Source organism: Sorex fumeus, unplaced genomic scaffold, assembly GCF_029834395.1.
Source record: "Sorex fumeus unplaced genomic scaffold, SorFum_2.1 ptg000008l, whole genome shotgun sequence".
Lineage (NCBI taxonomy): Eukaryota > Metazoa > Chordata > Mammalia > Eulipotyphla > Soricidae > Sorex > Sorex fumeus.
The window spans coordinates 42,636,255-42,662,203 of NW_026606065.1; positions in this window are offsets into that span (position 1 = coordinate 42,636,255).

Here is a 25,949-nt window from a genome sequence, read left to right on the forward strand (position 1 = left end):
GGCCTGCTTGAGGCAATCGATGAATAACAGGATGGTAGTGATTGTGATTGTGATCCTTGGGTGGTTGCTTCCAGTGCATGGGGCACTGTGCAGTTCCAGGGTTAAATCCTGGGGTGTTCTCATACATAGCAAGTTTTCCAGCTCCTTTGAAGGATATGTGTATTCATCTTTAGAACCAAAACAGCACTTTGTTTGTTATGTTGGAATAAATCAATAAACAGAAATCCTAAAACAAAAACAAAAGGGCATCTTTTTTCAAATCTTGAAACCCATGTCATACTTTTCCAAGGCTCTGATATCTGTAAGAAGGGAACATGATATCAGGATTCTTATAGCTGCTTTCAATTTTTAGCAGCATGCCCTAACTTGCATGCAGAAGTCTTGCTAACAGTTCAGAATGGAATGTATTTCTTTTTTAATTAATCAGCAGTTCATAACAAAATATACCTCTGCATTGCCTTGAGACTGAATCAAATCTATTGATCAGTTTACTAATTTGTGGATAACATTTTTTTTCCTGTTTCTGGCCTTATAGGACAAAAGTGATCCATTTTAAGATAAACACCTTTTTAAGTGTTCTTGATGTTTTATCAATTCGTCGATTGCCTCGAGCAGGCCCCAGTAACGTCTCTTTCATCCTAGCCCTGAGATTATATTCAAGGCTCTTTAGGAGAATGAGACCCATCATTGTTACTGGTATTTGGCATATTTGGTACACCATGGGGAGTTTGCCAGACTCTGCCCTGTGGGTAGGCTACATTCGATAGCCTGCAAGTTTGTCCAAAGTAGGAATGAGATAATAAGATGTCATAAAAAGATGTCCTGATAAGATGTCCGGTTCCGGGAGCTGGATTTTATAGTCTCTGAGTCTTGGCCGTTGATGGGATTACACGGCGCCAAGGGGCCCAGGTGGTGGGTGTGACTCCCGCCTACTGGAATTTGGAGGATCTGGGTGGAGGATGCTCAACTCCAATTCGAGTAGGCTTGGAGATCTCGGCCCCGGAACCCGCGTGGTTTTGTCCCTCTGCCAGTACCTTCATGTGTGCGGAAAGTGGTCTCGGCATGGTGGTGGCTGGTCCTGGAGGTCTTCGGCTGCCGGAGCCCTGGTCGGGGCGGGGAGGAAAGCTCAACCCGCTCCCCTCCAAGGGACCCTGGCGAGGAACAGCCAGGCACAGGGGCAGGAGACTGCACTGGTCTCGTCCATTTATTGTTTTATCAATAAACAATTTGAAAGGAAAAAAAATATAACTATAAGTTTAAAAAAAGCTAACTTTATATAACAATAATCAAAAAGTTTTCTCCACAAACATGATAGTGGAAGTTTTAGATTTTATTTTGGGGGCACAAAATGTTAAAAAATTGTTTGAAAATCATGACAAATTAATATACTTTTAAATGATAAAATGTAAATCGTAGAGATAGGTCAGATATTATAACTCATTTTAAGAAATCATGAAATCAATATTTTCTTTAATTTTTCCTAAATAGGTAAATCATATCTCAGTCCAGTTTTTTCCAGACAGTTCCAGTATTAGTAGTAACTTAATGACTTATGATCAATAAACTGCAAAGCTTATGTATCTGATGGGGATTTTAACACACACAATATCAAAGGATGCTTGGGAAAAAATAAAATCTGGATTTTTAAGCTTTGGAGTTCTAGTCAACTTAGGCAGAGGGCAGGAGAAGGCACATGAGATTATTGCTTTAACATCTCCACTGCATTCTTTCTTCTCAAGGTTTCTCATCTAGGCCTTTGGTATCTCATGTGATGCCTAAGGCTTTGCTGTGGTGAGTTTCTTATCCTTCATCGATCTTTGACGTCACCTTTAGTTTCAGTGAACCAAAGATCTATAGCATCCCTTTTCAGGTGGTGACAACTGAAAATGTCTCATATGTTTTCAGACATATAAAATATCCCTTTTGTGGTGTTGAAAGATTCAAAATTTCCCGCATTTAAAGAACCACTGATTTAGTAAGTAGAAACCTAATGTCTGGTTAGAAAATCAAAGTAGGAAAACCAAAGCAATTCTTTGTCTCTATAGTTCATAATCTATTGATTTTTTTGTAATTCTTTGGCTGACATACTGTAAAATAAAATTACTCTTTAGAGTCGGTGGCTGGAGCGATAGCACAGCAGGTAGGGCGTTCGCCTTACAAGCGGCCAACATGGCTGTCCCGAGTTCGATTCCTCCGCCCCTCTCGGAGAGCCCAGCAAGCTGTCGAAAGTATCTCACCCGCACAGGCAGAGCCTGGCAAGCTGCCCGTGATGTATTCGATATGCCAAACACAGTAACAACAAAGTCTCCAATGGAGACCTTACTGGGCCCGCTTGAGCAAATCAACGATCAACAGGAGGGCCTTTACCTTTACCTTTACCTTTAGAGTTAGGGTATAGGTTGTGTATAATCAATCGCAACCACAATACTTTGAGCCAATTCTTAAGTAAACAGGGATTTATATATACAGATGAAACACATAAATGGTTTCCAAACCTTGTATTAACATTTGTGATCAATTACTGCTTAAAATCTTGAATTTGACTGCTTTTACATATATTACTTATTTTTTGTTTGATGGTTTTACTTGTACACTTTGAAGAACACATTACTGAACAAAATCCAGTGGAAAAGGTCACTGCTCTTAGTCAATGAATAGTGGATGTATTTTTAATGTATAATTTTTTTCAAAAACTCTTATTATCCCTGAACAAATATTGACTAGATATATAGATTACAATTAAACTGTGTATGTAACAGTATAGGTCTTAGTCACATATTTATTGATATTCTAAAACAGATTTTTTTCCCCAACTTAATCATTCATTGATGAAAATTAAATCTCTAAGGCTCTAGAAGTACAATTCCTAGTATTCATCCTATAAGTCCAAAGACAACTATGTAGAATTCTAAGAAATTAGAACTTACTTGTGAATCAGTAGAGTATGGAAAAGTTATCTACATTTATACAGATGTGCTTACAATTTCATGAGGATAAAAACATGGGATAAAACAATATTGGCAAATTTTCAGGAAAACTTACACTTACCAAAATTCAAGAAAATATTTTAGGGTTGCTATCCTTTTTACATACAAAAATCAAGATAAGTGAGAAAGAAACAGAACAAGTTAATGACGTTATTTGGGAATTTATATGAATGCAAATGACATTATTAGGTGGGAGAGGTAGGACTTGGCCAACCTTGTCTTTCCATGTTATCACATATAGTCCCTTAGGCACTGATACCTGAGCACAGAGATAAGAGTAAACCCTAAACACCCCTGGGTGTGGTTTAACACATCTCCAAAATGATTAGAAAAATGCTATTACTACTATTAAGATGATTTTGTTTTGGAGACCACAGTGGTGGTACTTAAGCACCATTCCTGACTCAGTGCTTCAGATCTCTCCTGGTGATTATCAGGATACCACAAATTATCAGGGATTGAACCCAAGATAACAGTGTACAAAATATGACTTTTAGCTTATTGAGCTATCTTCCTAGCACTGAAAGTTAATATTGAATGTTTTCAATTTATAGAGTTTTTTGTCATAAAGGAAATGGAAGATTTATTTTTTTAATGTTTTTTTAAGCATATATAATTACCTGCATCTCTAAAATGCAGTATATTAGCATTAAGAATTCAATAGAAACACTATTTAACATATTAATTACAAAATCCTATTCATATAATTAATATATAAGACAAAATTGTTGTAATCTCCTCTTTCTTATTTTTTTGTCTGTTTTGTTTTTGGAACTCAGCATAATGGTATTCCAGGCTTATGCCTCACTTTGAGCTCAGAGAAAATCATTCCTGGTGGGGGGTAGAGGACAATTTGGGGTTCCAGGAATCAAAAGGCACTTGCAAGGTAAGCACCCTGCCTACAGTACTATCAGTCCAGACTCTGCCCTATCTTTCCTATTGATAAATTATTTTTCACATTTTCTGAATGAGATATTCAGGTACTCTTGGTTATTCCAGTTAATAGAGCTCTTAAAATATACAGTCACTCACATTTTCTGAGTTTTTTTACTCTTTTTTGCACACCATTACAGTGAAAGTTTAAATAGATTGATCTATTGGCGTACTTTCTTTTGTGTTCAGAGTTTTGTAATTCTATCCAATTAAATTTTATAATCTCATTTAATGTCATTTCCTGTCAGACTGTTTGAATAGATATACATTTTCAAAATCTTTTCACATATTTTTCCTCTGAAAAAATATAATCTCCTTGTCAACCATGACATTTAATATCATTATTTCTACTTTAAAATTTCCCACAGACTCATTATAATACCTTCTTGAACTTTAGTGTCTCAAAGATGTTTAGTGTCTCAAAGATGTTTAGTCTGTTTTTCACATTTATTAGTCTTCCAAAAGTCTCCATCTGTTTTAATGGACATAGATATTCATATATCATGTACATATATGAATTCCACAGGATGGGTATGTCGTTCCCAACGTTCTCCCTTCCGAAATCCGACACGCCATTTCATTGGTAAAGAAGCAAACAGCACCCGGCCCAGACAAGGTCAGACCTGAACACCTGAAGAACCTGCCGTCAGTACTCATCAATACACTGGCTCGGCTCTTCACTCGCTACCTGTCTGAATGCAAGGTTCCGTCCCAATGGAAAACCAGCAGGACCGTACTACTGTTCAAGAAGGGAGACATCCATGACATTGGCAACTATCGCCCGATCTGCCTATTGTCTGTCATCTACAAGCTGTTCACTCGAGTCATCCTGAATAGGATTGGCAGAACACTAGATGAAGGACAACCATGCGAGCAAGCAGGGTTCCGCAAAGGATTCAGCACCATCGACCATATCCACACGATAACCAAGCTCATTGAGGTTTCTCGGGAGTTCAAGATGCCGCTCTGCTTAACGTTCATTGATTTAAAGAAGGCCTTTGATTCTGTTGAGACGGAAGCGGTCATTGAAGCCCTAGCCAATCAGGGCATTCAAGCCCAATACATCAGGATCCTCCGTGAGCTGTATTGCGGATTCACTACCAGGATCTCACCATTCTACAAAGAAGTGATCGTTGATGTCAAGAGAGGGGTGCGGCAGGGTGATACCATTTCACCGAAACTCTTCAGTGCCACCCTCGAGAACATCATGCGACGACTGGAATGGGAAGGAATGGGAGTGAAGATAGATGGTCGGCAACTACACCACCTCCGCTTTGCTGATGACATTGTTTTAATAACACCAAACATCAGCCAAGCGGCACAAATGCTGGCCGACTTTGACCGTGAGTGTGGAAAGGTAGGACTACAGCTGAATCTTACGAAGACAATGTTTATGAGAAACAGCCTTGTTCCTGACGCCCCATTCGCTCTCAATGGAACGACCATCTCCGAATGCAACAGCTATGTGTACCTAGGTCGAGAGGTCAACATGAGAAATGACCTGGCACCCGAGCTGCGCAGGAGGAAGAGAGCGGCTTGGAACGCCTTCAAGAACGTCGAAGAAATAGCTAAGAGGACGAAGAACCTCCGGCTCCGGGCACATCTCTTTGATTCCACTGTTCTTCCTGCATTAACATATGCCTCAGAGACCTGGGCCCTACGCAAACAAGATGAGAACGCCATTCAGGTCTCCCAAAGAAGAATAGAAAGAACTATGCTTGGAATAACACGTTTCACTCAAATGAGAGAACGAATCCGGAGTTCTGACATCCGTCGACGATCAAGTATCAGGGACGCTGTCTCATATGCCAAGGTGTCGAAAATCAGATGGGCTGGTCACGTAATGAGATTTAAAGACGACCGTTGGACTAGAGCTGTTACTGATTGGATTCCACGGGATGTCAAGAGACCGCGTGGCCACCCACCTACCAGATGGTCAGACTTCTTTGTCAAGATCATGAACGATCGGTTTGAGGCCCTCCATGTTCCCGGAGCGAAGAGATGCCATTGGGCTACACTAGCACGCGACAGGGACAAATGGAGACGTTACTGGCGCCCGCTCGAGCAAATCGACGATTAACGGGAAGTTAAGTGATTAAGTGATTAAGTGAAGTACATATATACAAGCAATGACACCACTGCATGTATATATGTACATACATGTGTGTATGTACATAAATCATAAGTTGACTTTATGTGTGCCCCAAAGGAATATTTGTTATAGGTCACACTACCTTACCCTTGAATTTTTTGTGCCTTTTTGAATTATTCTAAAGAGTTTAAAGTAGTAAAATTTTAAAATTTCTAGTGTCTTTATTATGTTTTAAGGTTATTACAATTGAATTTCTTTTTGTAAGCTGTATAAATGAGTCACAGACAGATAAATCACATAAAGTTATTTTAATAACCAGTTATGCTTCTTATAAAATTTCAGCGTTTGATTTAGGTATTACTTTAATGGACGCAATTGACTACATACTTGAACATTATTCATTTTTTAAATATTGAAATAGGTTAAACGTTCACTACTTCTTGTGTATGATAGTATTTGAATAACATGCAAAAAATCCCTACATAAAATTACAAGTTTATATTAATTGTCCTTTTCCATGAGTATATCAAATTGACACACTACTATATAGTAGTCGAATTGTGTTATTGAAAATAGCAAAAGAGATTTCACTTTTAGTATGATTCTCCAAATTAAATAACTGTCATTAGTATGTGATGCATTGTTAATAAAATTTAAGTTGCAGTTTCAATGATAAAGTTCTAAATAAAAGAGTAAATTAGGTTTTGGAAGAAAAAAATAGACATCACCTTCTGTTTTAAATATTTCAAACTGGGCCAGAGAAATAGCTCAGTGTGCTGGAGTATGTGCTTTGCGAACTGGAGACCCAGGAGCAATGTCTAGCAACACATCGCATGGCCTCCAGAGCTCCTGATAGGGTGATCCCAAGAACTAAGCTTGGAGTAGCCCCTCCTTACTCCCAGGATAGAATCAGAATCCAAAAATAAGAAAAATGAAGAATACTTGAATCTAAAATAATAGCTAGGGGAGTGGTTAAGAAAGCAACACAATAAACAAAATAGTGTTTAATATATTAAACAAAAATTATAAAAAAATGCATTTTTTACTTCCATTACAATAAATTATGTTTTTGCTGTGTGTGTTTCTTTTTTCTGACTCAAATGAACTGCTTCTTAGGCACATTAAAATATCAATTTTCACTAATGTGAGTATTCCCTAAACACTGATTATTCATTATATCATTTAATGTCCTAGCTTTCCAAATATACTAATATAATGAATATAAAATATTTTCTGAATAGTCAAAATATGGTCTTTGTCATTAATTTTAATAGGCATACATTATTTTTCTTAAGCTTTGTTTTAGTATAGCACAGCATTATCAGGAAAAATATTCATTGAAATTCAGTTATAGTCAGTTTCAACCTAAATTTGTACAAAATTAATGAGAAAGTCATTGACCCCTTCTAGAGACACCATTTTATGCAAATAAAATATTATAAGTAATTTGTCAATGTATATGTTAAATGTGATATACTTTGCAATTTTTAGCCAGAAAGTAAAGATGGTATTTTATTAGAGAAGAGTTCTCTTCTCTATAATTCGAAAATCCTTTTAAAAGAGAAGGGATTATTCATCTTCAGAGGAAGAGTATTATAACATTGAAGCTTTGGTGTAGGTTAATACATGCCATAAATATTGAATTGCAATCTATGCCTATATAATCGTGTTAATTCTGGCTTAAGTCAAAATAATGATATATATATAGTTTCTAGAAAAAATATTTATTTAACTTATAAATTTTATTTTTGTTTGTTTTTGGCTACACTTGGCTGTATTCAATGCCTATTTCTGACTCTGCTATCAAAGGTCACTCCTGGTGTGGCTTAGGGATCTATGTGGTATCAGGATCCAATCCTGGTCAGCTGCAGTCAAAGAGGCAAGCATCTTAAATACTGAACTATGCCTCTCGCCTCTATACATTTCACTTTTATAAAACACGTAATTTCCTTTAGATTATATTAAAATTTACCTTTTAGTTATTTCACAAAAGGCAGTCTTTTCACAAGTCACTCTCACTGTTGAAGAACTAAAAATTGTATGCACTTTTCCCTATTAACTTGTGTTGACATTTCTTAAGAACACAATTAGACATTTTATAATTGGCTCCTTTTTTTCTGGAGCTATATTTGGAAATTTATTAAAAGCTGGAGACATCATGCTCAGTAAAAATTCTACTTATCTGCCACACATACAAAACGTTCTTTGTTCTCATGCAAAACCTACTTCGATTTATAAATTGATGGAGATAGTAGAATGCATGAAAGTTTCTGCATATCTTAAAATGAATTATTAACATTCATTTGGGTAGAAGAAAACAGGGAAAAATAGTTCTGAAATTAGAAACTCGGTGTTTCCATTTGTCTGTCTTTCTTGGAAACTGGGCCGCTCACATGAGGCAATTACCTTACTACTATATCTGGCTTTAATGAATTTTCTTGCCAAATAAGATTAAAGTTCATTAGCATTCTGTAGTGACAAACTTTCGTCTGCTGGTGCATATGACCATACTTAAATTTTGTGTCACATTTTCAAGAAATATTTAATGAAATAGTAAAGTAGATTTTTAGCAATGTAGTGCTAAATATTACATTTCAAAATGATCTGTTTCTGTGTCACTATTCAAAAAAAGACAAACAATATGATCTCCAGAATCTACGTACACAGAAATTACCTGCTCGTGTGTGTTGGTGAGAGTGGGTGGGAGAGGGTTTTCTCAAATATGATAGATAAAGCCTGAAGTATACTCTTCAGATTTGTACTTTATTGGCTCTCTTTTGTGTCGTAGGGTAGGTGAACTTGTGTGCACAGAAGAAATTAGAGTGTTTGATTTCCTTGAAGTATAATTTGAAGAAATTTTTCTCTTGTAATCAATTGTGTAGTTAGAGACATAAAATTTGAAATCAATTTTGTTATGTGATAAAAATTGTATGTAAATGAAGATATTTCAAAAACCTTTGTGGTACATGATTAAAAAGAAAGTGCAGGGTCTGTATATGTAAAAGTAAGAAACCACCTTAGAAAATGTGACTTTCAGCAGTTAGTATAGCTGTTCCTTTACTCCGTCAAATAATACCCACAGAACCCAAAATATATTTTGTAGAGTATATGAACCACCAGTGCTTGGATTAATTGAATTTTTAGAAGTAGAATAAAGTTTAAAATAACAGAAATAGGATGCAATGAGTAATTGAAATAAGATTAAGTAGGTTAAATATTCAGTCAGTTTATTTTACAGGTAAATATATGGCACATAATTAAATGTGTGTACCTGCTTGAATATTCAGGCTACTTGTCAATAGGTAGAGAGTTAAAAACAGAAATATTTAATGACAATTTTAACGTTGAACAATGTGGTATTTATTTCGTTAACTATTAAAAGACGCAGTAGGAACTTACAGCATATAGCAGAATCTATGGTCAGTAAAATTTATTAAAATTTGCTATAATTATATTTTAGAAAGTTTAACTTAGTCTGTATTTGATATCTTAAAATCCTTTATTTTTAAGATATTTTATATTTACTATTTAAGATATTTCATATTTAAGATAGTGATATTTTCTCTCAGAAGATTAAGAGATAATCAGTGTAATGATTAGTTATGGCAAAAAAACTTGTAGTTATAATTGATGGGGGAGGGGGAGAATAAGGTCAAGAACCCAAGATGTAGTTCAGTTGTAGAGTGACTGTCTTGCAAGGCAAAAGGATGTTTTTCAGTTGATGTGCCCACCCAAATACCAACTACAACCCCCAAACTCTCACTTTGTTTATGGCATCACAATAAATCATGTGATCCCCAGTGTATCAGAACCAAATATGTTCAGATGACACATGTAAAATCCTATATTCTAGTATCTCAATTAACACACATATCAGAGTCAATTGTGTGATCCCTGGCAACTGCTATAATCAAAGTATGCAAGTTCTATAACAATGTATGCATCCTCCTGGTCATTGTAATAACACAACAAAGGAAGGGGAAGGAGAAAAGATTAAAATAATATTATAATTAATATAAGGTATTGATTGATTTTCATGAAGATATTAGCATTTAAAAAAAACTAGAAATTTTAGAATAAAACTTGATATCAGCTACTGGCGCAGAAAATGTAATAGATATCCTTTGAGAAGGACCATCCAATCCTAAGTCATATATGTATCCTAAATTATATACGTATCAAAAACTTTCTAATGATTGCAACCTAAAATTCTATGACAATATACTGTTCTAGTGTGAACATGGTAACAAGAAATCTATAGGTAGCTGAAGATTATTGAATATAGAGACTGAACATATGTTAGTAGAAAAATCTAGGGAATTCCATTGTCCCAATAGAGAGATCTTATGAAGCCAGTATTTAAAGTTGGAGTTCTAGTGGCCTTCACTAAGAAGATGCCTCTGCAGGGAGAAGGGGCAGGTATAGAGAAAGAGATGCAGGGACTTTATTGGAGGAAAGTTGTCACTTGGTATAGAGCGTGGTACTGAAATGTGTTATGTATGAAACCCATTGGTAACATTATTGAAAACTTCAGCACCGAAAGTTTTTATTTTTTATTGAGCTCTAGCTATTGTACATCTTACTCTGTGTCAGATATGTGTTTGGAAACCAATTCTGTAATTTTTCCCTTCCTCTCTATACAATTAGAGTAAAAAGACTCAGTAGCTATCTATGCTTTCATTGATTTTATGACACAGAGACTAAAAATCATTGTGAAGGTAATTTCAACCAGAAAATTTCCACTCCAGTCATTATTGCAAACAAGAAACATGTGACACATTGGAAAAAAATTGTGATGTGCACATTAAAGATTTAAATTCTACAGAGATATTCATCTCCAACATAAAATTATTTTAAATACTGTACAAGTTAGTTCATTAGATATTCATTAATTTTAAGGCTTAGAGAAAATAGAAAACTCATTAGAATACCTAGTAGACAATCTTTTCTGTGATCCAGTGATGTTTGAATAGTTTTCTTATAAATCTGTGCTCTTTGTTGTGTCCGTAAGCCCTTGTGTAGAACGATGGTAGATTCCTTAAGATCTTAGAACATGTTTATGTCTAGTAGAATACAAAACTGAGCCCAAGTTTATAAATAAAACTGAACCTTAGTTTACAAATTCCACAAAGGAAAATTATAAATGATACTGTGAATTATAGCCTTGCTATATTATAGGACTTTGTAAGTGAATCACCAAATACCTGTTGATATCAAGCAACTCTGAAATCAAACCTTTCTATCATAAGCAGATTATCAAAAGAACTATTTCATAATAAACTAAGTCAGATGCAGCAGTAGTACACTGAAGCAGTGAACTATGCATGATAGAAATGAAAAAGTAAAACAAAAAACAGGATAGGGCACAGTGATTTCCAAAGAGCCCAAATCAATCACATGAATATTTGGCACCAATTCTTGGATAAACATTCCTATTGGACAAATGCCTCTCAGTTCATGCATATGAATTAAGTGAGCTTGCCTTTGACTGCTTAATTCAGAAGAAAATATTAAAACTGGCTCATGGAAGATTACAGCAATTTATTATTATTGGTAGTCATAAATATGCTGCCACTATGTTATAGCAATAATGAAATCCTGTGTCCTTCTATATTGTCCTCCTAAATGTAGTGTATAAATCAATCCAACCATTGATGTAGTTTGGGATTTGAAAAAACAGAAACATTTAAGGAAGTTTAGTCTCTCTCACTCTAATTCCCTTGGACCCCATATGTTGACTTTATGCACCACAGTCCCACAAACAAAGAAGGTGACAAAGATAAAATCTTGACTTTCGAAAAAAGAACACTTCCAAAGCTACAAGATGAGGATTTCACTGACGTGGAAGAAAAAAACACTACCAAGTGACATTATTCTCAAACCTGCAGGCTAGCAGGTGAAGTATAGAAGTTACTACAGTGATGGGAAAGGTGACTCTCATGTCCATGGCATTCTATAATTGCTTCTGGGTAAGAGAAGCTAGTAGCATTTATGAAATGAAAGAGTTTCACGGGGGTGTTTCTTATTGTTTCCATGCCAATGATAATTGTGAATTGCAATTTCAACAGCCGAGTTCTTGCAAAGATAGGGAAACTGATGTTTAAAATGCTTTTGGAGCAAAGATCTAGGTCACCCAACTGGGCCAGCAAACTGGACCATTTGAAGCCAGGGCTGAGAGATGGAGCACTTAGCATGGCATGAAAAAGCGTACTCTGATAGCTCTCAATCAAGTCCTCATAATGAACTTCAGGTTACTGAGATCTATAGCAAGTCTCCTTGATCCCTATCCTTCTTCATTTATTTTTTCTAGAGTCACTTCCATACTAACTGGAATTTTGGGATTGACTTACTAATAAAAAGCGAATGAATCTCTCCTATGCCTAACATCGCCAATCTTATATAAGTCCCCTGTTATTTCAGATGACTCAGGGCTGTGCATGGGTCAATCAGCTATTCACATATTTCTAAATACAAATGGACATTCTCTTTTTCCAAAACAATTATCCATTATTTATTTTGTTCTTGAGTTTATTTAACCCCCCAAAATTGGGCTATTTGACAAGTTCCTGTCTTGGACACGTCCTAGAAGCAGGAAGATTGGAAGTTGCTGAATAAATGCTCTGCCCTTTCATTCTTACAGCGACCAGAGCTATAGTATATTACTTAGGGCATCAAAGAATTTAACTCAAGGCTCCTGAAGCAGTGATTGTCTTAAGAAATCATACGTGGATGTCTTATTAACCTTGCTTTGCTGTGATTACTAATATGATATGAGATATGAGAGGCAAAGTACTTATTGACACAATTGTTCATATGAGTTTTATTTTACTCTGTCTCCAGTAGTCCCTTGATGCTTTCTTTTTGAAATCACACTTCCAAATTATACACAGGTACACATACTTTTGACAGTATCTGGTTCAAAGTATCCAAGAATCTCTCCAGTAGGAAAATTTCTTGATATATATAATCAGAACTTGTTAGCCAGTATTAAAGTAAAAGTTAACTGAATAAATGTTTGTTGATCAACCATAATTTGAAAATTGTAGATTTTGCCACAGCAAAAATCACATGATTACTGAATGATAGTTTTTTAATGGTTGTAACACTGTAAACTCATAGCCTGGTATGTGACTCAGAAGCAGACAATAATGCCTTGTGTGTACGATTCCCTAACTTTGATCAGCGGAACCACATCACATTGCCAAGATAATTACTGATACCACAAGAAATCATGATTATTAATTTCAATACCGCAACAAAGGATGGGATTTTGTACACTATAAGAAGTGTGATTCCTGGTAGTATCATGCCATTACAAATCATAAATTCATCATAGCCACAATAAAAATAGTAATATAAGAAAAGATAACTAGGAGAATTTGTTTTGTTGTTTGATTTTTGTTTTTGCAGTTCAAATAAATAACCAGAGTGACTTAGAATTTGTGATTGGTATTAAAAAGTCTATTTATTTGATTCTTATTTGTTATCTAACTCTTAAATAGTGCAATCAATGTCCTACAATTTTAGGTCATAAAACCCAGCTAAAATAATTAACCAATAGAAATTTTCAATTAGTTTGGTTTTGCTCATTATTCCAATAGAAAGGTCTTTTTTGAAAAGCAAATATCAGAAAATGAGCTTAAACTTTGCATAAAAAATAAATTTTTTGATCAATTTAGGGATTTTGTGGCTCTCCCTTTCAGTCCCCAGAAACTATTTTTCAAATGTTTTTCGGATGTTTATTTTCTTAAACTGTCACTAAAATTTGAAAATTGGTCTTTTATTCTATTGATAAAATGAGTTTTGACATGTTTGGCAAATTTTTGTTTTCATGAATCTACTTAGGGCTAGAGGTATAGTACAGGATTAACTTACACACTTTGCAAGATGTCTATCCTGGTTCTGTCCTGAGCAACACATGTAGTCCTCCAAGCAATGCCATGGATCCCTCCTGGGTAGAGAACCAAAAATAGTCCATGAACACTCACCAGATCTGCTCCCTGGTTTAGTACCAATCACAAACAAACCAAAACATTTCTACTGAATGGAATCACAAAGGAAGAGACAAAAAAAAAAAAAGACAAATGATCCTCATATTATCAGTTGGTTGAGATACCACTTTTGAAATTCCATAAAGACAAGCCAAAGGGCTGGGATTCATACTTTGCATTCAGTGGCCCCAGACTTGATGCCCAGCACTACATGATCCTACAAGCACTGCCAGACATGGCTGCCAATCACATTACTGGATGAGGCTACTGTGAACTGCCAGATGTGAACCTGAAACAAAATTAAACAAATGTGGCTTCAACTTGGATCGAAATGGAGGATATCATGTTAAGCAAGTAGATCAGAAAAAAAAAAGACAAATACCAGATACACTCACTTCTCTGTGGTATATAAACTAAAAGGATAAGATAATGCTAGGTATGAAAGGGGCAAACACCGAGACTGCTTTGCTTGGTTTCTGGATTCTAGAACTGAGAAAAACAGAGAAAAAAAGCTGAAGTAGTGAAATAAGAAAAAGTGGATGAGAAGTAAAAGAGGATGACGGCATGAAGAAATTTGTTATAAAGTGATTAAATGATAACAGTCAAGGTGTAGTAGAGGAATTGAAGCAAGGAATAGAGGTCTACAAAGATATGTTCAGATTACATATTAAATACCATGAATTAGGAAGGAAGACTCCTTTTATTCATATTGACCTTTATTTGTCTGCTGAAAAGAATCATGAATGACTCCACAGGTGCCTCAGTACACAAAACAAGGGAAATTGATTGTAGCCAAGAGAACAAGATTTAGAGATAGAACATATTTGTTCAAAGAGCCTTCATTAGATAAAGAGGTGAGGTATTTCAAGGATGTTGAAATAGTAATGCAACCAGCCAAAATTGTGAAAAGCATATTGGAAGAACAAAGAATCACATACAAAGCAATTGATAAAGAATTAATAGCCATTTTATTTTTGCAGGAGCAAAGGAACTTGGGGTGTTTCTGTTTATCAGCAAGAAAGTCTCAGTGCAACAAAAGAACAAGGCAAGGCAGCACAGCTTAGTTCTACATGGAAGAAGGGAATCCAAACAGAAACAGATCATTCAAATTATAGTCAATTCATACCAAATTTAAATCACAGATTTAAGTGGAGCATCTATAGTATCAAGCAAAGTGTGATATTTCCTGGTGACAGAGCAGTAAAGAATATTCTAAAATCCCACCCATGTGACTTTAAAACTATATTCCTTAAACCTTTCTCTGTCGGAATAAAGAAACAAAGAATTAATCTTTCACATGAACCAAAAATTCCACTAGTGGGAAAATACATTTTTTATGTTTTCACCAATATTTTACATTAAACACTTCCACTATTCGTTGCATTAATAACAATTGAGAGAATTGATCACTCGATCCCTTGACATCCCATAACTCATCAATTTGCTCAGAAGGGCGCCAGTAATGTCTCTATCTGTCCCTGTCACGAGCTACTGTAGCCCAATGGCGTCTGCTCACTCCAGGAAAACAAAGAGCTTCAAAGCAATCATTCAGGGTCTTGATGAAGAAGTCTGACCATTTCGTAGGTGAGCGGTCATGCAATCTTTTGACATCCGCAGTAATGGCTCTAGTCCAGCGGTCATCTCCAAATCTCATTACATGTCCAGCCCATCTGATTGTTGAAACCTTGCCAAATGAGACAGCATCCCTGATTCTTGATTGTTGATGGACATCAGGACTTTGGATTCTTTAGCACAGCGGCAGGGTGTTTGCCTTGTATGCAGCCAGCTCAGCCGAGCTGGGTTCGATTCCTCCACCCATCTTGGAGAGCCAAGAAAGCTACCGAGAGTATCTTGCCTGCATGGCAAAGCCTGGAAAGCTACCCATGACGTATTCAATATGCCAAACACAGTGACAATAAGTCTCAAAATGGAGTCATTACTAGGCCCACTTGAGCAAATCAATGAACAACTGGAGGACAGTGTTTGTTTGTTTGACAGAGTGAAGAGTGATACTCCAAGCATAGATCTTTCAATTCCTCTTTGGGAGACCCGAATAGCCTTCTTATCCTGTTTTCATAGTGCCCAGGTCTCTGAGACATATGTTAATGCAGGAAGAACAGTGGAATCGAAGAGATGTGCTGGAGCTGGAGGTTCTTCGTCCTCTTAGCTATTTCTTTGATGCTCTTGAAGGCATTCCAAGTCGCTCTCTTCCTCCTGCGCAACTCAGGTTCCAGGTCATTAGTCAGGTTGATTTCTCGAGCAGGTACACATAACTGTTGCATTCGGAACATTCGAATGCATTTGGGTCGCTGGAGATTGGTGGAAGCAGACAGGGCAGGGTAGGGTGGGGCTTCTGGGTTTAATCCCTGGGTGGCAGGAGTTGGTGAGAGCAGGCAGAGAATCTCTGTTCCTGGTTCCTGTTGAGCCTGGAGACCAAGGTTATAGAGTTCTGCTTACCTGGTTGATAACTGAGAGAATTGATAATTAATTATAATCTTATAGTATAACGATAAAATAATAAATAATAATAATAATAACGATAGAATGATTAAATTACTTGATATAAAAATATAACTGTAGCACTTTCCTCCCATTGTTCATTGATTTTCTCGAGCGGGCACCAGAACGTCTCCATTGTGAGACTTCTTGTTACTGTTTTTGGCATATCAAATACATCATGGTTAGCTTTCCAGGCTTTGCCGTGCAGGCAAAATACTCTCAGTATCTTGCCGGGCTCTCGAGAGGGGCAGAGGAATCAAACCCAGGTTGGCTGCATGCAAGGCAAACGCACTACCCACTGTGCTATCACTCAGGCCAAAAGTATAACATTCTATGAAATTTTGTATAAATTAATCAAGGTAATATTGGAAACAAATCAATTTCAGAATTTTTTTTTATAAAATCAGTGCTGACATAGAGTATAAATATATTCTGGGGATGAAAAGTAAAAGCCATGATATAATTTTGAGATAAAAATTAATGGTATGGAATAAAAACAGGTTGGTATTTATGCATAATATAGTAGCAATTTATACCCCATACTATAAATGTACAGACATCTGTATTTATAATCTGTTCCCTTTGATTTGCATTTCTATGTTTCAGTGTTTCTCTATGAACTAAAAACAATTCCTTCAAATAAATGATATTAGACAAAAGGCATTAAATTTTTCAGCATTATAATTCAAAGGAAGTCAAATTGTTAAGAATTTTGAAAATGATACTTCTCTAAGGTATTTAACACAGTTGCTACCACATTTTACCAGACATGTGATTTCTGCAACAGAAGTGGGAGAAAGAAATATTTTAGCAGCATTAGGACAGATGAAAGTAAATTAGGGCAACATTCTAAAATATCAGGCTATCAAACTATCTGGGTCTGGGGAATTTCAATGAAATGGACCCAGAACAAGTCACCTCAGTGATAATGGTGAGAAAATACCTTGGGGGGATTCACAAGAAAAGGCTTAAATTGCAGACCAGTTCTGTATAATAGTGAATGAGACTTAGCTTTTGTTATAGAAAATAGGGTGGTTTCCAGATTACCTGAGGATGTAATAGAGAGCTCCACAGGACAGATGGGAATCCTGAAGAAAAATATAAAGAAGAAAAAAGAAACAAACTGAACAGTTTCATGGATATTTGAGTGATACCTTTTATAATATGAATAGAGGCAAGGAGAGACAATGGAATAGGCTAACCAACAGAAATTCTAACCCTGTTCCATTATCCCAAAATGGCAAGGTACAAAGAGGCTACTTTGGATATAAAACAGATAAGTACATGAAAGGCGGTCAAGCTTAGAAGAATGCTCCACTGGAAAGTTGAATATCCTTCTATTTGCATGCAGTATACAAACTTCAAAGCTGTTTTTTTAAATTAATAAGTGATTCAGTAGTTGGAGATTTTGCTCTTCTATTCTATTATTTATGTTCTCATTTTCAACTATGAAAGTTATGGAACTTAGCTGTCTGCATCTTGGAATGAAGATTTACAATACAAAACTGCATCCAATGATGACTTTACTTATTTTCTTATGTATCAATATGCATTACAGTAAAAAAATAGTGACTAGCTCTAATGATTCTTACATTTTCCGTATATCATTGATTTATCCAGCAAATAGTTAAATCTCTATCATATGCAAGGCATGATAAATATTTAAAATAAGATTTTGAATGAGTAATTATGTTAACTTGTTGAGGGATTGTTTGACTTCCATAGTAATACTTATACTTAATATAAGTTATACTTCACTGTATCACTGTATCACTGTCATCCTGTTGTTTGATGATTTCCTCCAGCAGGTACCAGTAACGTCTCCTTCATCCTAGCCCTGAGATTTTAGAAAGTGCCACATTCGAGGCTCTTTCAGGATTAGGAGAATGAGACCATTATTGTTAGTGGTTTTTGCAATATTGCCAGATTCTTCCGTGTGGACAGGATATTTTTGGTAGCCTGCCAGGTTCTCCAGAGTAAGAATTAGATAATAAGATGTCACGCAGCCACGAATGGAGCCACGAGCTTCTGGGAGCAGGGTTTTATAGTCTCTGGGTCTTGGTCGTTGATGGGATTATACAGCGTTGTGGGGCAGTTGGTAGGTGTAACGCCTAAATACTGGAATATGGGGGATCTGGGTAGAGGAGGCCCAGTCCCAATCTGAGTAGTCTTGGAGATGCCCCCCTCTTAAATTTTTCTCAAAAAAAGTGATTCTGTTATTCAATTTCCAAGCAAACATATTTAGTTGCAAAAACAAATAACTGAACAAACACAATTTGCTGAAACCTAAAACTTAAATAAGATGAGACAGATAGTTGACCTCTTATTTATACTTGTTATAGAAAGTCAAGAGAGCAATGCTTGGCAGATGTTACTTGATTACATTTGCTGATTTTTTTGGGGGGTGGTACTCCCAAGCAGTGTTCAGGGAACCTGAACTGGGGGCAGTTCCTGTCAATACTCAGTCAGTCAAAGTTGGAACTTCAATAGTAGGGCATGAGTAGGGTATATATTTCTGACTGACATACTTAAGTAATATTTAGTTGCTTCGGACAGATAGGAGGACTGGATTAAGTTTCTGCTTCTTACTTGCTGTAGACATTAAAGTTTTGAATTTTCTAAAAAGATTCCTAGAACATGGTTTATAGAATCTTGATTTATAACTCAAAATAAAATTTTGAATACACAGAAATTTTAACAACACTAAGAGTAACATTTTTGATAAAAATCTCATTTTACTCACAAAATCACATGAGCTTTTATTAATATGCACTATGTGCTGAATACTTTTTATTGTTTAAAGAGAGTTTTTGCTATTCATAGGCTCTAGCAATGGTGTTCTCTAAAACTTCCTGAGAAAAAAGAAATAAATGTTCTATCTGTCCAGTTTTCCTAAAAGACTAATCCCAAGGCACTATTATTCTCATTTGACAGGAAAGGAAATTGCAATCAAGATTAATTGCTCCACTATTCAAGGACCACAGATCCAATACATGTATTGGAACTTGTATCAACACCAAAGTGTTATGCCTCATTAATTATTCTGTACAGATTTCCCCCTTGGACCTAGATGTTCATCAATAGTGATGGATGTTACTGTCCTTATCATATTTAGTATGGTTCCTATATCTTTTTTTAGGTGTGCATAGTCGAATAGAGTCCTATTGTTAAACAATTTTGTATTTTGCTTTATTTCTTAACTTATTTAGTTATTTGGATTTGTTATTTTGGGGAAACACACTCACCAGACTTTGGGACCACGGACACTCCTTGTGTCACTTAGGTGTCATTCATTGTCAAGGATTGGCCCCAAAGCCTAAATCTGATGTTTGTTAAGGCCTTTCTGTCCAGCTTTTGAGACACAAAATTTCTGGTATACTAATGCAGATCTACTAAACCAGAACACTTTTCAATTGCTAATATTTTGCAGGCAATAATTGTACATTTCTTATAGCCTTTACTTTTCACCCAGAAGCAAAACAGGGTGATTTAACAAGAAGCTGATTCAATTGAGAAACACCATACAATACTTTTCACTTAACTCTTACTTTCTGACTACAGGACTTAAAATTGAACCTGAGTTGTTTGTCTCCTAAAGAAATCATTTTTTTGCTGAAGGCTATAAAATGTTTCATAAAGAGTGTTTATTTACAAAGTTTTACCTTACCAATTTGTCAATCTTACATCATGGCTTAGAGTGTAGATGAAGTCCCTGATCAAGAAGGCCATAAAAGTAAACTTTCACATTTCTAAACTTTTGACAGGCTAATTCTATAATTTTCTTCATTTTTTTTTCTTTCAGAGAAAGCACAAATGCTTCGCTGCCACAAATTCTGCAGCTAATTTTCCCCCATTGGGGAAGTTGAAGGACTCTGTGCACACAAGTGCAATAGATAACCCTCTCCCTGGGAAAACTGCCTTTGTGGTCATGGTATCTCCAAGTTAGGTTGGTATTATCTTAAAGTATTTTATTAAATACTGTGATTTGCAAAGTTCTTCACAATTGAGACTTAAACTGGAGTAATGTTCCAGTACCACCCTCATTATGAGTGTCAAGTTTTTACCACTGGTGGTCCCGGGTACCCTACCTAAGTTGGCTTACTTGATAGGTACATTTTTAAGGAGGGTTGTTTTAATTTGTATCTAATATATATATATATATATATATATATATATATATATAATGAAAAATGCCATGGTCTCTTCCTTCTTAAGTTTACAAGGCATTATTTAATTGGCTAAAAAAGCTGAACAAAATGTTTCTCCAGCTTATTACTCTTGTTTAGCTGAAAGCTTACGCATATTGGTTAGGAACTCGCCATTTTTCAGTCCCTGTAGGCCTTTTCATCATCAATCCACTGTTTGTGCATTTGACTATTTGATGGATCTAAACCTAGTGAATTCAGGCACTGTTCATGAATGGCTCCTTTAAAACTAGTAGAGGTGGGCTAGAGCAAGAGTATGACACCTAGACACCTAGGGCATTTGCCTTGCACGTAGACACCTCAGTTTTAATCCTTGGAAACCTATATGGTCCCCAAGGATGCACAGAGTGATCGCTATGCACAGAGCCAGCAGGAAGCCCTGAGCATTTCTTGCCGTGATCCCAGGACAAAAACGAGCAAACAAAATAATTAAAGGGCCCTGGAGATAGTGCAGCAAATGTGCTAGGCGGGTCCACTCCTGGGGATTATGTGGAAGTCTCTGAGCATCACTGGAAGCCCAGAGTAATGCAGTACCTGAGCGGCTCCACATCTTCAGGTCGTGGAGCTGATGGTCCCAACCCAATTGGGGAAGAATTACAGTAGGACTCCGGGGCCTCTCAATCACCACGTGTGCTTAGCTGTCACCACCCTCAAGAAGGCACCAAATGAGGGGCTTTCTGCAGAGAACATGAAGCAAGTAGAGGCTTACCAAGACTAAACCTAAATATAGTTTCAACCTCTCCTTGGAGTATAGTCTTCAACTTGGGAATCACGATTCACTGGGCTCCTGATACTGTGGTCCTCTGGTTATGTGTTCCTTCTTTGTTCAGGACTTTAGCTGTGATTACTTGAGGGGACAAAAGTGCAACCTCAAATGCTAATGGAAACATACATGTACTCTGGGCCCATACAGTTGCCAGGTGTTGGGTGTTGGTCAAATGAGACTAGTTGTCTCAAGCAAGGCATTGGGTTTTGAAAACCAGAACACCCAAACAGAACCAAGACAAGTAACAAAGGTTGATGTTTTTGATTTTTAAAAATATTATTACATGTTTGAAATATATACCATGTTGGTGACAAACATATTGCTATTCCCTTTAATAGTTTTCCAGAACTAGTATTTTGTGTATGCAATGTATTTGCACTAAAATGTCACAAGCTCTCAATCCCAATATATGCACAATAATCTATACATTTACTTAATTTTACTTGAAATCTTTTACATTTATACTTTTCCTTGTGGGACTGGAGCAACAGAATAGTGGGTAGGGTATTTGCCTTGCATGTGTCCAATCCAGATTCTATCCTCCATTCCTCTCAGAGAGCCCAGAAAGCTATTGAAAGTATTATGCTCACATGGCAAATCCTGGTAAGCTACCTGTGACATATTCAATATGCCAAAAACAGTAGCAATAATTCTCACAATGAAGATGTTACTGGTGCCCGCTTGAACAAATCAATGAAAAACAGGAGGACAGAGCTACAAGACAGTGATACTTTTCCTTGTGATTTTCTGTTTAACTGCAAAAGATATTAAAATTTGGGGAATTGACCTAGAAGTCTGTTTTCTGCCCTCTAAATATTCTTATTTGACTTACAATAATAATTTATCTTTATTGATCATCTAAATTTCTTCATTTAATATTTTATTTTTCAAATATATTCTGAAGGCATATATCATACATGTACTATATACCATATATGTTGTGTAATAAATGTTCATATTGGTAACTATAATTTTAATACACAAATGTGCTTATATATTGTACAGCAGAATATAATCTAAATATACATTTTATTATCCCAAATTGATGATTTCCCAAGTAACTACTTATAAGGTATGCTTATTCCAGATGCAATATCACTTTACTCTCTATAAAATTTTTATCTTATTTTTTGTTAAATAAATTTTACAGTAACAAAAACTCGTGAAAGTCCTTTTTATTTATATTTCTAGATGCTCAGTGATACTATATAAACTTATGAGCTTCAGTTTGGGATATTTTTACTCTCCTTTTTCTTATCTGTTTTTTTCTCTCTGACAATGGTTTTATTATAACTTTGTATCAACGTTTTGACAGAGGACACATTCCTCTCATTTCGTGCAACAGTGGTGCCAAATGAAAAAGCCTATTTAAATAATGGGGCATGTCAAATTTTACTAGATCACTTTGTAACATTAGCCAGCAGAATCAAAGATCTGAACGGTAATGGGGCCACTTGGAATATGATGGGACAGTTTTATTCACCATCAGAAAAATGTTTTCTGAAGAGGAATTTGGGGACCATAGAACATTTTAGTAGAATGATAACATTCTTGGGACGCAGTAAATGAAAAATCAAGTGTGGAAATCTGGCTGGGTAGTACTTCAAGGAAATCTAATAATCCTTTTATAAGTAAATAACATAGAAACATTATATGTTAACTAATATTGCCTAGAAAGATATATTTTTAAATATAAACTATTAGAAAATAAAAATAAATGATGAAAACAATATTAAATTGCTGCTAAACAAGACATAGGAAAAACTAAAGATATACTAATTGTTGGGGCCAGAAAAATTGTACAGGATTTCATGTGACAGTCTTGGATTCATTCCTCAGCATCATAGGGTGCAACAATCATATCCAGATGCAGCACTGGAGAATCCTCACATCACAGAGACGACCTGGAAAATCCCTAACACCTCATTCTCAGTACCATGTACTGAATTACTGAGCTCACCACCCAGGAATTATAGGGAGACACCCCTGGGCTTTTGAGCAGATTGGGATATCCTGAAAAATATGTATGCTGAATTTTACTTATAGAAATTTTATATGGATGCTATATTTAATGTATTTTTTTCCTCCAGTGATACTTTTTATTGTTTTAAAGTAAGTAAGGTGACTTATATTGAAGAAATATAGCGAATCATAGTCTATTTTATCACAGACCCTGGAGAGAAAATTCTACCTTTTGTCTATGTCATATTCTAAACTGTTTACTGTCTATTCCATATTGCTGACTTAGACAAGTAACTTTTTTTAAAGAAAATTATTTATTTATTGAATCACTGTGGGAAAAGTTACAAAGCTTTCAGGTTTAGGTCTCAGTCATGCAAATATCAAACACATTTCCCTTTACCAATACTTATTTTTTACCAAGAAGAACCCCAATAAACCCCCACTCCCCCAAATCTCCAAATGCCTGTGAGGCAGATGAATTCTAGTTAACATTCTATCTACTTTGACTAGATTCATTGTTTCGATAAAAGATGCACCATTATTATTTAGAGTTTACACCCCCAAATCAGACATGCTGAAAAGGCATTGTGAAATGATTTGCTTTCTACAGCTGGGTTCAAGAATTAAATGATGTTGCGCCGCACGGTTTTGGATTTCTGCTATTTTACTTATTAACCCTGGAAGTATTTCTGCTGAGAGTCAGATAATTAAGAGATTGGTTTCTGTGCTCTGGAGCCATGGCCGTGCTGGAGATCCGCTCGTGGGGGACAACTGGTGGCCTCGGTAGGGCGTGAAGGACGAGCCGGGAACGCCCCCCTTCCCATGAGGTTTTAGTCGCCCTATCACGACCAGTTCATACCTGGATTTCCACAAAGCTCCCAAGTGGCTGCCATCTTTCTTTGGAGACAAGTAACATGTATACTTTCCTCAAGGTGCAAAAGCTTTTACTAATCATCAAGCTTTTACAGCAGCATGTCCTCCTGTTGTTCATCGATTTGCTAGAGCAGGCACAGTAACGTCTCCATTTTGAGACTTGTTACTGTGTTTGGCATATCCAATAACTCACAGGTAGCTTGCCACTTTGCCATGCAGGCAAGATACTCTCAGTAGCTTGCCGGGCTCTCCGAAAAGCATTCCTCGGAGAGTGGCAGAGGAATCGAACCTGGCTTGGCCAGGCTGGCTGTGTGCAAGGCAAACGCCCTACTGCTGTGCTACTCCTCTTGCCCATCACTCTAGCTTTTACAAATAAAAGCTTTTACAAAAAGTTTTCACAGCCAATCACTCAACTTTTACAAATGATCAAATTGATTTGAAGATACAAAACTAATACAATCCTCTTTAAATGTTGTTGGATGAGTTTGAGGGGCTGTTACTAATTACCTTTCACTGAGGTTTCAAAATCAAGAGACTCTTCTCTGTTCCCTGACATCTACAGTTTGCCTACAAGCTATTCCAGACCAAGGTCAGAGACATTCTTTCAAATCTCTCTTTAGTTTCACCAACTTAAAAGAATCATTTTTATTCTGTGTTCTACTCCCCTCCTTCTGTTTCAGTTCTACTCCAAACTACCCTGTCACAGAATTCTCTCTTTGCCACTCTTTCAACATTGTTACTATTTAGTGAGGTCTTTCAACATTAAACTTTTTTTTCTAGAAAACCATATCATATATCACTTTTCCATCTGAGTTATAGGAGACTGAAGACAAAAACTAATCTCAAAACTCTCACTAGTATTCATCCCACAATCTACTGCAACAACTTCTTGAGGATGCCATTCCTTGTCAGATAGTAGCATCCATACCTTGATATTAAAAGACCTAAAATCAGAGTAGAGATTTGTATCTAATTGGGAAGAACAATTTCTTAGGTTTTGGCACCAGTTACGGATAGAATAAGGTCCAAAAATTGTCATGCTCTGTTCTTCGATTAAAGAGATTTAAAGAATTTAAATTGAAGTCTTTATCTGCTTGTTTTGAAAATAATACATAAGCTTTTAGAAATAAAATCTAATAAGCAGTAGATGGATAATTTGTATACACTGTTAGAATGTGTGCATTTTCCTTAATATCTTAATTGACTTTTTTATATCACTGTCTCAGCTGTGTAATTTCATTTTTAAAGTAGTTGGTATCTTAATTGTACAGTTTGAGGTATTATTAATTTTTTACATTTACTTTCAGAGGGAACTAAATCTCTGCATTACAAAAATGTATGTTGTGTAATGTTGTCTGATTTGTAGAAAGTGTTCTGGATAAGACAATGAAAAATTTAAGCAAAAGAATAAAAGCATAAGCCATAAGGTTAAGCCAACTTTATTAAATTATGTTTAAATTAAGAAATAAAGCAATAGTTATATGCGGCATAGCAGTGTTCTACATTTAAATATGGAAAGAAATATGTGTTCCAAAATACCTTTCAAAGACAATAAGATTAGAGACCAAAATACCAAACAAATTGAAAACAGACCATGTGGTTTCAATACTATTTCCTTGTTCTTTTATCATGAGGGAGCAT